At 48.6% G+C, this 9159-nt stretch overlaps 1 long non-coding RNA gene across 1 annotated transcript; it reads right to left on the bottom strand.

Annotated features, from left to right (window-relative positions):
- Nucleotides 1–1178: 1178 nt before the first annotated feature.
- LOC140848683 (uncharacterized) lies at nucleotides 1179–8950 on the bottom strand. The gene is made up of 3 exons (XR_012129783.1): nucleotides 8850–8950; nucleotides 3512–4306; nucleotides 1179–2477 (listed from the first exon to the last, which is right to left on the bottom strand). It is a non-coding gene; the product is annotated as an uncharacterized lncRNA (long non-coding RNA).
- Between the last annotated feature and the right edge of the window lie 209 nt (nucleotides 8951–9159).

Genomic DNA, 9159 nt, shown 5'->3' with positions numbered 1-9159 from the left:
AGCATTAAACGGCCTCAAGCCATCCTACCCAGCCAAGGATGGTGTAACAGTCTCCCAGTAGTCCTACACCTCCCCGAGCGCAGGACCTTCCCAAAGCAGGCTTCAGACCTCAAGGGAGAGACCCTAAAAGGTGAGGATTTGCCCTAAGAACCAATGGTAAAGGGCTTGCCCCTCCCCATGGCAGCGATCTACTGCAGGTGGAGGCCATCAAAAAGATATTAGCACAGTTGAGACACCTGCAGGGAGGGGCCTAACTGGTCCCCTACACCAGAAACTCCAGCCAGAGCTAAGGGAAGAGACCTGAGTTATCTTTTGGTGGGAGCCAGAGGGGCCCTGGAAATACATTTCCCCTTTGGGGACCTTTGGAAAAATGGTAGACTTGGGAATTGCAGAAATTTAGAATTTTCTAATCAAAATGTGTCTTGAGAATCTTTGGATCCTACCGCTTAGCTTTAGAAAAGAGAAAACCAAAGTCAAAGAGGGAAAGTGACTTGCCCAAGGCCACAAAACAGGTCATGGCAAAGCAAGTTGTGGTATGTAAGTCTGAAGACCCTGTTCAGTGCTAACAACAATGATAGTAACTAACAAGCTTGACACTTACTTTGTACTAGACTCTGTCCTGAGTGCTTTGAATGTTTTAACTCATCTATACCACTACCCCATCAGATAGATAATAGTATGATTTCCATTTTATAGATGAAGACCCTGAGGCACAGAGTTTAATTCTCCCAAGCTTACACAGCTGGCAGGGTTAGAATTTGAGCACAGGCAGCCTGCACTTTTAAATACCACTCAGAACTGCAGAGAGATGTCCAAAACCTCAGTTCTAAACCCACCTCCTCCAAAAAGCAGAATCTATTCACTACTGTGGACCCCACTTTTTAAAATTTGGTTTGTTTTGGCCCTGACTGGGTTCACCTCTCTTCTGCCCCCGACAGCCCTCCCTCAGTCTGGAACAGCCAGTGGTTCTCAGTGACGATATACCAGGGTCATACACTCACACTTTTTTATTCTGTGCTAAACAAATGCTCCCATCTCCAATAACCTCAAGGCAGAAACAAGGTCACATGTCAGTGTGTCCACCAAGCCCCATGCCCCTTCCATACCTCACCACCTTTCTGCACTTGGTTCTGTGTGTCTGGTGGCTAATGTGTATGGATTACACCACTGCTGGCCAATGGGAAATATGATCAGGAGATTAAAGGAAAAGAAGAAACAGTTTGAGTTATTTATTCCCTCAGTTCCCTCTCTTTCTCTTCACCCCAGGCTGGCTGAACCCCTCACCTGCAGGTAGGTCCACCTGCTGGAGGGGGGCTCTCCATACAGCCCTCTCTTCTTTGGCTCCAGTTACCACCACTTCCCATCTCGCCCTCAGGACTGGGTGGTAAAGAAGCCTCTCTGTTATTTGCTCTGGGGTTCTGCAACCTCCCTGTGATTTCACTATATCCCACCATAGCACCATCAACAGTGCCTTTATTCACTTCTCCACATACGATCATTTGAAAGGGCTGTTTTCTGACTGATGTGTAGGCTATTCCTTGAACTTCTGGATCATGCATTCTGCCTTAACCCAGGTGAGCTGGGATGGACACAGAGCACCTGGTCACTCCTGGTGGTGCCTCTCCTAAAAAGCTAACCTGGATCACCATGCTAACCAGCTAACTTCAGTCCACTGACTAACTTCAGGGATGTTGGAGACAATTCTGAAACCTAAAAACAAATCTCCAGAGCCATTAATCTTAGACACTGATAGTTTCCACAAACATGGCCTTAGTGACTTCCCAGGAACTAAAGCCAGGTGGCGCACACATGTTCTCTAATCCTGATGGCAGCCCTACAAGGTTTGTGACATTACCCTCATTTTACAGGTGAGAAATTAGGGCCCAAAGAGGCAGAGTTCAGAGCTCTGATTGGTGAGGCTCTTGCCCTCCTAACGTGCTCCTTTCTAGCATACCCGCCCTGGATGGCAGGCCACAGCAGGATTACCTGAAAAGTGGCAAAACTTATAGCCTAGAAAGGCCAGCTTGAATGGGAACATTCTGCAAATGGGGCAAACTGTCCCCACCAGTTTGGAGCAATAGGACATACAACTCTGGCAAGGGTTAGTGTTTCAGGACCCAGGCATTTGCATGGTGATGCAAGAGCAGGTATCAGGAACACCTGGTGGTTTCATCTACTTGACAGCCATGTGTCCTCCATGTCCTTGAGGAACCTCAATCTTCAAGCTCTCCTAGTCCAAGCAGCCTGTCCACTGACTCAGGGAACCCTGCCAACAGAATCCTTGGGAGGGAAAGGTCCTTTCCTGGTGACTGGTTCAGGGTGGACACATGTGTGGAAGTAGTACAAGCTGAGAGTTGGCATGATGGCTTCTCTTAAACCTAGGACAGGAAGCACCAGCCAGGAGCTGCTGGTGGCCACCTTTCCTTCACCTGGGAGGCACCTGCCAAAGAATGCAGCTGATACAAAGGAGTGCAGAACTGAAAGAGAAAAAGAAGGGAAATCCTGTCTGATCATTAGAGCACCTAGTTTCAGTCACACTTTCATTCAACACAACCCCTGGACTTTCCAGTGAAGGAAGCCAATCCAGTTCCTTTTGTGCTTAAACCAACTTGAGTTTCTGACACATGCAACTGAGAATCCTGACTAATGTAGAAGGCCTTAAACCTGATCAAGGATTTGAGCTACAGATTAGAGAAACTGAAGCAGAGGCCCAGGTGTATGGGACCAAAATGCACGAGGGCTACAATTCCCAACATACCTAATAGTTAAGTATGTGGCCTCCAAAACCAGGCTGCATGGGTTAAATCCTGGCTATTTCTTGGCTGTGGGATAGGCTTTCTGTGCCTCAGTTTCCTCATCTGTATGATACAGATATTCAAAACAGCACCTTCCTACTAGGGCTGTCAGGAAGATTAAATAGGCTAAATAGGTGAAGCCCTTAAAACAGTGCCTTGTAGACTAGCAGATTGTAATTAGCTTTTGCTATTATCCTCAGGCACCCAGGGGACACCAGGCTCTTTCCTGGCTGTAAGACTCCTTCCACACCCACTGAGGTGAGACAGCAGAGGCCAGGCAGAGAGGACCCTACACCAGTCAGGGGCACAGCCTAGAGGAGAAGCCTCAACACTGACTAGCTCCTGTGGGATTGTGATGATGCAGGGCCCAGGCTGGCAAGCTCACGGCATCCCTGGACAGTCCGGTGCAGCCCTCATATCTGGCTACTGTTGCAGATCCAGCTGGGAGGCCTCTCCCTCCCTCTGCGACCACCATGCCCACTGCCCAAGTGTTGTGATGAGACTTTAAAAACCACCAGCAGCCCTAGGGAGCAGGCACCAGGCCAGGGCCCTGCTCACATTCCTGCCCGGGGGCAGCGCACCTCCAGGCCGCCAATCAGCTTGTACTTGTGCTACCCAACGGTAGAGTGGGGTGTCTCTTTGGTTAGAAAGGAGACTTTGGATTTTATTTTTCTGGAATTAAGGGTGCCCCCAACCAAGAAAAAGGAAAAATGTACCGACAGAGCAGGAGTCAAGAGGCCCAGGCTCCCGTCCATGCCTGTCCCCGGCTTCCTGCAGGACCTTGGCTGGTCCCTTCTCTCTGGACTCCTGTTCCCTCAACTGTAGATTCCCGGGTGGGAAGCAGACAGAGAGGGAGAGAACGGGCAATTGGGCTAAGCAGTCCTGTGGCGTCTTTCCCATCCACTGGTTCAGAAATTACCATACACCAAGGTGACCGGTAACTTTGCACTCTGGGCGAACAAGCATTCTGTGGTCCTCCTCCGGTCATCCTCCGCTGCTCTCTCACTGCCTGCTCTTCACCTCCTTGCAGGATCCCATTAACCCCCAGCTCTGTCCTTCCCTCCCTTCCTTTTCATGTCCTTTGAGAGCAGATTCCAGGAACTCATCAATAATATTAATAAATGGCCAACACTTGCACTAGCCTTTTGCAATTTAAAACTAACTTCCCATTGATAGCTTTGTTTATCCCGAGATTAATGGAAGCCTGTCATGGCCTAGTCCTGACATAAGACTTATGCTCTCTGTTGTAATTGCTTGTTTCACTGTCTGCCTTGTGAAGGGGAATCTAGGAGTACGGGAGCTGCTTCTACGTTGCTCATCACTGTACTCCCAAAGCTAAAACATAGTGCCTGTTTATGGTGGACTTTCAGTAAACAGGTGTTGAACAAATCAGCCAGGCCTGTAGCTGGTTGAATATGGAGCTTGAAGAAGAAGGAATCCAGGGTGGCTGGAGGATCCTCTCCTGGTGAGTTGTGCTGCTGCCCACCTGGGCTCTTCAGGAAAAGCAGACTCTGAGAAAAGAAGGGAGTCACAGTGGTTAAAGGACCCAGTCAGGGATGGCTGTGGCTTCTCCAAACGGATACCATCAAGAGCGATGCCTCTGTAACACTTTCATGTGGGCTGAGAGAAGTCCTTTGGGTGGTGTTTACTGAACCTGATCATTCTACAGCCTATCACACCGACTCAGATAGGTGTACAGTATTTTGTTGCCAGAAAGTCATCTGTGACAACTTAAGCAAGTTACAGGAGTGACTGGGCTCAGATCAATCTGGGGGGGGAAAGAAAGTTCCACAGAAGTTTCAAGAAACAAAAAAATGAATGAGCCCCTTGAAGCAAACGTTTCTAACCCAGGTCAGACTCTGTGAACAATAGCACATGTACTTTCAGACGTATCATGTGCTATTAGCCTGGAGGAGCATTCACCATACCTTCCAAATGCTTTCTTCTTTTGAAGGGACTTTAATTAAAAGGCCAGAGGTCTGGTACAGAGAATGACAAATGGGAAGAGGTCACCTTAGAGAAGTCACTGGCACTGAAACAGAGAAATCTGGGCTGGCTGGGATGCTCCACATTCACTAAAATTCCCCAAGTGTGAACTCACGCCTGAGTCAGACTGTCAATGGGGAGGAAAGTGGAGCCTATCATGAATTCTGCAGCCAGAGGCTTCACCAACGACTCCAGTTTCAAGGCTGGGGCTGAGAAAGGGAGGTAATAAACCAAAGCTTGGTTATGGAGCCTTAGGAGAGCAGGGTCCTAACGCAGAACAGGACTTACTTTGGTGAGGTCGTCCTAGCCTAGGTGGGATCAGACAGGAGGCAAGCAAGGGCCTCAGCCACAGCTAGTCTGAAGGACATGGACCTGAGGCTGAAGAAGCCATCACGGCATTGCCTGGTTATGTCCTAAGCAAGAAGGAAGACTTGTTACTGGGAGCCAGGGGGACCTGAAGGCTCTCCATAGGCCCTCCTTGTTCAGTCCATCCCATAAATGTCAGTGCTGCTCAGGATTCGGTCTTGGCCCACTCCTCCTCTCACTTACTCCTCCCCAGCTCCAGCCTTGCTCATGAGCCCAAACTCCTATTGCAATCTGCCTGCTGGACTCCTCTCACTGAGTGTCTCAGAGGCCCTTCCAACTCAAGATTCCCCAAACCAGACTCGTGTTCCTACCTATCCCATAACACTGCTCATCCCCGAGTCCCCTCTGTGAGTGAAGGGCAGAGCCATCTATTCAGACCCCTGAGCCAAAAACCTGGGTATTGGCCCCAACTCCTCTCTTCACATTAGCCACCAAATCCAGTTCTGCCTCTTAAAGGGATCTCAAGCCCATCATCCCTCACCACTTGCTACCTAGAATACCTCAGATGTGCATAGGTGCTTCCTGGCAGACCCTGTGGGAGGCCCAGCCAACCTACCGTAATTCAGATATTTTGAACCTCTCTGACTATTCACTTTGCCTCCTGGTGAACTGCGCCCTTCTCCAACCTTGAACCCTAAAACCAAGCCAACAGCTCTGCTCTTACAGGGCTCAAGATCTTAATTCTTTGCCCTAGGGCTCCTTGTTCTCATTCAGCTGAGCCTTCGGACTTGACCTTGGTCAGGGACCCCAACCGCCTTCCATTTACTCTGTCCCAGACCCCTTAGGCACCTGCTCGCCCCTTACTCCTCATCCTTGCCATCCCCCACCTTGCACTCTGAGCTGCTCTACAGAGCACCTCTTGAATGAGCATCCCAGTCTGGATTAGGAGCCCTCTCTGAGCTCCCATAGCCCTCCGTGTGTCCCCGTCACCACATCCATCTCACTGTATTGAATTTTCCTAGTGACTTGTATAATTGGCTCCCTGGGAAGGGTCACTTAAAATGAGGTCATTTTCTGTTATATCTAGAGCTGGAGGCAACAAGTCACTTAAGAAAAAATCGTTTGAGTGCCTAAATCACTGGTTTAACAATTAAAGTTTTTTCTTATGCAATAGTCCCAGGCAGATTGGTGGGGGGACATGGGCAGTTGGGGGGGTTGCTCTATGTGTTATTCAGGAACCCAGCCTCCTTCCATGTAGGCCCTTGGAGTCCTCTTGGAGCAGGTGAGTAAGGATCACACGTGGGCCAATTCTAGAAGCTGTGCGCTCACTTCACTCACATTCCCCTGCGCAGCAGCCAGGCACAGGGCCACAGCTAGCCTCAGGAGAACCTGGAACTGGAGTTGAGCTCTGTGCCCAGGAACAAAAAAAGAGCATGAATATTGGTGAGTAATAGCATTTTCTGCCATACTTAGCAATGTTTACCAGGCAAGATTCTGTCCACATGATTAGTTACCATTTTAAACCTTGGAAAGGAGAATCATCTACCCTTAAAGAGACCTGAATAGTAGCAGCAAGAAAAATAAAGGGAAAGGCTTCTTCAGACTCCCTTCACTGTAGCTGCTACCACAGCTCCTCTCTCTAAGCACCCGGCCACCACCAGGCCATCCCAAAGCAAGCCATCTCCTATGGAAGGTGGGCACCTCCTGCCTTAGAGAGTAGGGTGTGACTCCTGGCTTCTTGATGACCTAGGAAACAACAGGACCAGGGCTCCACACATACACACTAGTAGTACCCAGGGTGTCTAACTGGGTAGCTGGAGGAGAATAATAATAAGAGTAGCAAGGAATCAGACAAGATTCTACTCCAGGACACCACTGACCAGAGAGAGCCATATCTCAGCCCAAATCATAAAGTTGGACACTTTAGCTAGATTCACTGGTATTTTCCACTAAACCCTGAGCTACTCAGAGACAGAATTCCTGTTTCATTTATCCTATAACCCCAGGACCTGGGGCAGAATCTGGCTGGGAGTGCTTGTGAATCCAGCTCCTTCTGGGCCCACACCACCCCAGAATCTGCTCTGCGAAGCTGGCTCCAGTTAGCTAGGAAAACCACTAAGGCACTAAGGACACGCTAACCTCACACTCACTTAATTCCTGGCTCCACTTTCCAGATGAGTCACCAGAGGCAACTCCTGGAGGTGTCACTAAATCCACTCCCTTTCGTTTTGCCTGCTCAGGGTGTATAGAGGCCAAAATACAAGTTGGAACATGATTGGCAAATACATATTCCTGGATGAAGGGGAGAGATATTTAGCAAGCCCTGGATTGAATATGTTTCATTCATGAAGCCATTTAGTTTTGTAAGGTTTATATAAGTAGATATTTGCGTGCCTATTTTGTAAGTAAAATAACAGAAGCTCAGCAAGAGTAATTTTCCTGGGGTCACCTAGCCAGTAAGCAGTTGCATCAAGATTTGAACTCAAATCCTTATTCTTCATCCTGGCCATCTCCTCACATACTCTGATGCCAGCCTCCACCCACCAACAGAAGCAGCTAAGAGTGACCTAGAGCTGAGGGGGTCAGCAAAACTGAGAAAAACAGAGGCCCAGAGGCATAGCTTAAAGGAGAACCAATCTGTGCCAAAAGGAGTGGAAGGAAAAAGGAAAAGCATTTACTGAGGGTGAGCAGCATGCCAGGCATGGGATTGACACACCCCCGTGTATCATCTCATCTGTCCTCACAACAGGAAATAAAAGAGGTATAATTATCTCTGTTTCATAAAGGAGGAAATTAGGCACAGAGAAGTGATACAACTTAGCCAAAGTTGAAAACTATAACACAGCTGGGATTGAAATGCTATCTACCCAACTCAAGAAGGGCTGAGCTTCCATTGTCGAGGCCCACATCCATTGCAACTCTCATCTGGGTTGTATAAAATCCAAGACCTCGGCTGTTGACCCAGAAAGATCTACGAAGACAAAATGCTGAGTGTGTCTGGCAATGGCCCAGCCCTCCTCAGCAGCTCTGGAATCCAAGATAGTGTAGCCCTGTGAATGCTCAGAACAATGGTATTTGGGGACTGCAGGCATTGGGGAAAAGGCAGGACAGGTCCTAGCCCCTCTTCCCACCCCAGGTCACTCCCTGGAAAGAATCCCTCTCTCCCTCAGCTGTACTCTATTGCATGGTTAGTTTAGAATTTGTCATATTCAACCCAAAAATTCCTTTTACTTCTTCACTAAATTGTAATCATATTGAAAGCAAGCACCCCTCTTCTTTGCAGTAGTAGAAGGGAGCTGAGAGCCAACACTTGTTGGGTATCAATGCACCCACATGCTGTACACACATTTTCTCCTATTATCTCTCAAGACACTCTGTGTTGTTTTACCAGTTTGGAAACCCATGTTTGAAAAGGTCCCCCATGGGGTCAGGATCCAAACCCAGATCCAAGACTGGACTCTCCAGTATATGACAAGTATTTATTGTTCAATATTTGTTCAATATTTCTGAATTCAGTTCCAACCCCATCACGCTAGTCTAAAGCTCAGGGCCAACTAAAATGGAATGTGACAGTGTATCAGTTTTCTATTGCTGCACAATAAACCTCCCCAAACCTCAGTGGCATAATGCAACAATCATCTCTGCGCCCCAGATGCTGAGGACTGAGAATCCGGGCAGGGCTCACTGGGGCCTGCCCCCCTGCTCAGTGGTGCCTGCTTTCCTCTTGGGGCCTCTTGGTGTGGATACCCTGTGCTTCTTTACCTGGCCAACATGTTTCCCTCCCAGGAAAGCAGCCTTCTTTAAAGGCTTCTTACATTTCGGGGTGTCAATTCCACCCTGCAGAGCAAGTCACAAGTCCAACATAGATCCCAGAGGGTAGAGAAATGGGCCCCACCCTTTATTGTGAGGCACAGGCTAGGTCACACTGAAAAGGGACATGGGCCTGGGAGAAATAATCTGCTGGGGGCCTTTTTGAGCAGTCTGCCAGATACAAAGGACAGATTCTCATGAGAGCATAGAGCTGCACTCTCTTCAAGAAATGGAAATAATTCCAGTTCTGACCTGGAAATCA

The sequence above is a fragment of the Manis javanica genome, chromosome 4 (assembly GCF_040802235.1).
Source record: "Manis javanica isolate MJ-LG chromosome 4, MJ_LKY, whole genome shotgun sequence".
NCBI lineage: Eukaryota > Metazoa > Chordata > Mammalia > Pholidota > Manidae > Manis > Manis javanica.
This window is presented reverse-complemented; position numbering and strand designations above follow the sequence as displayed.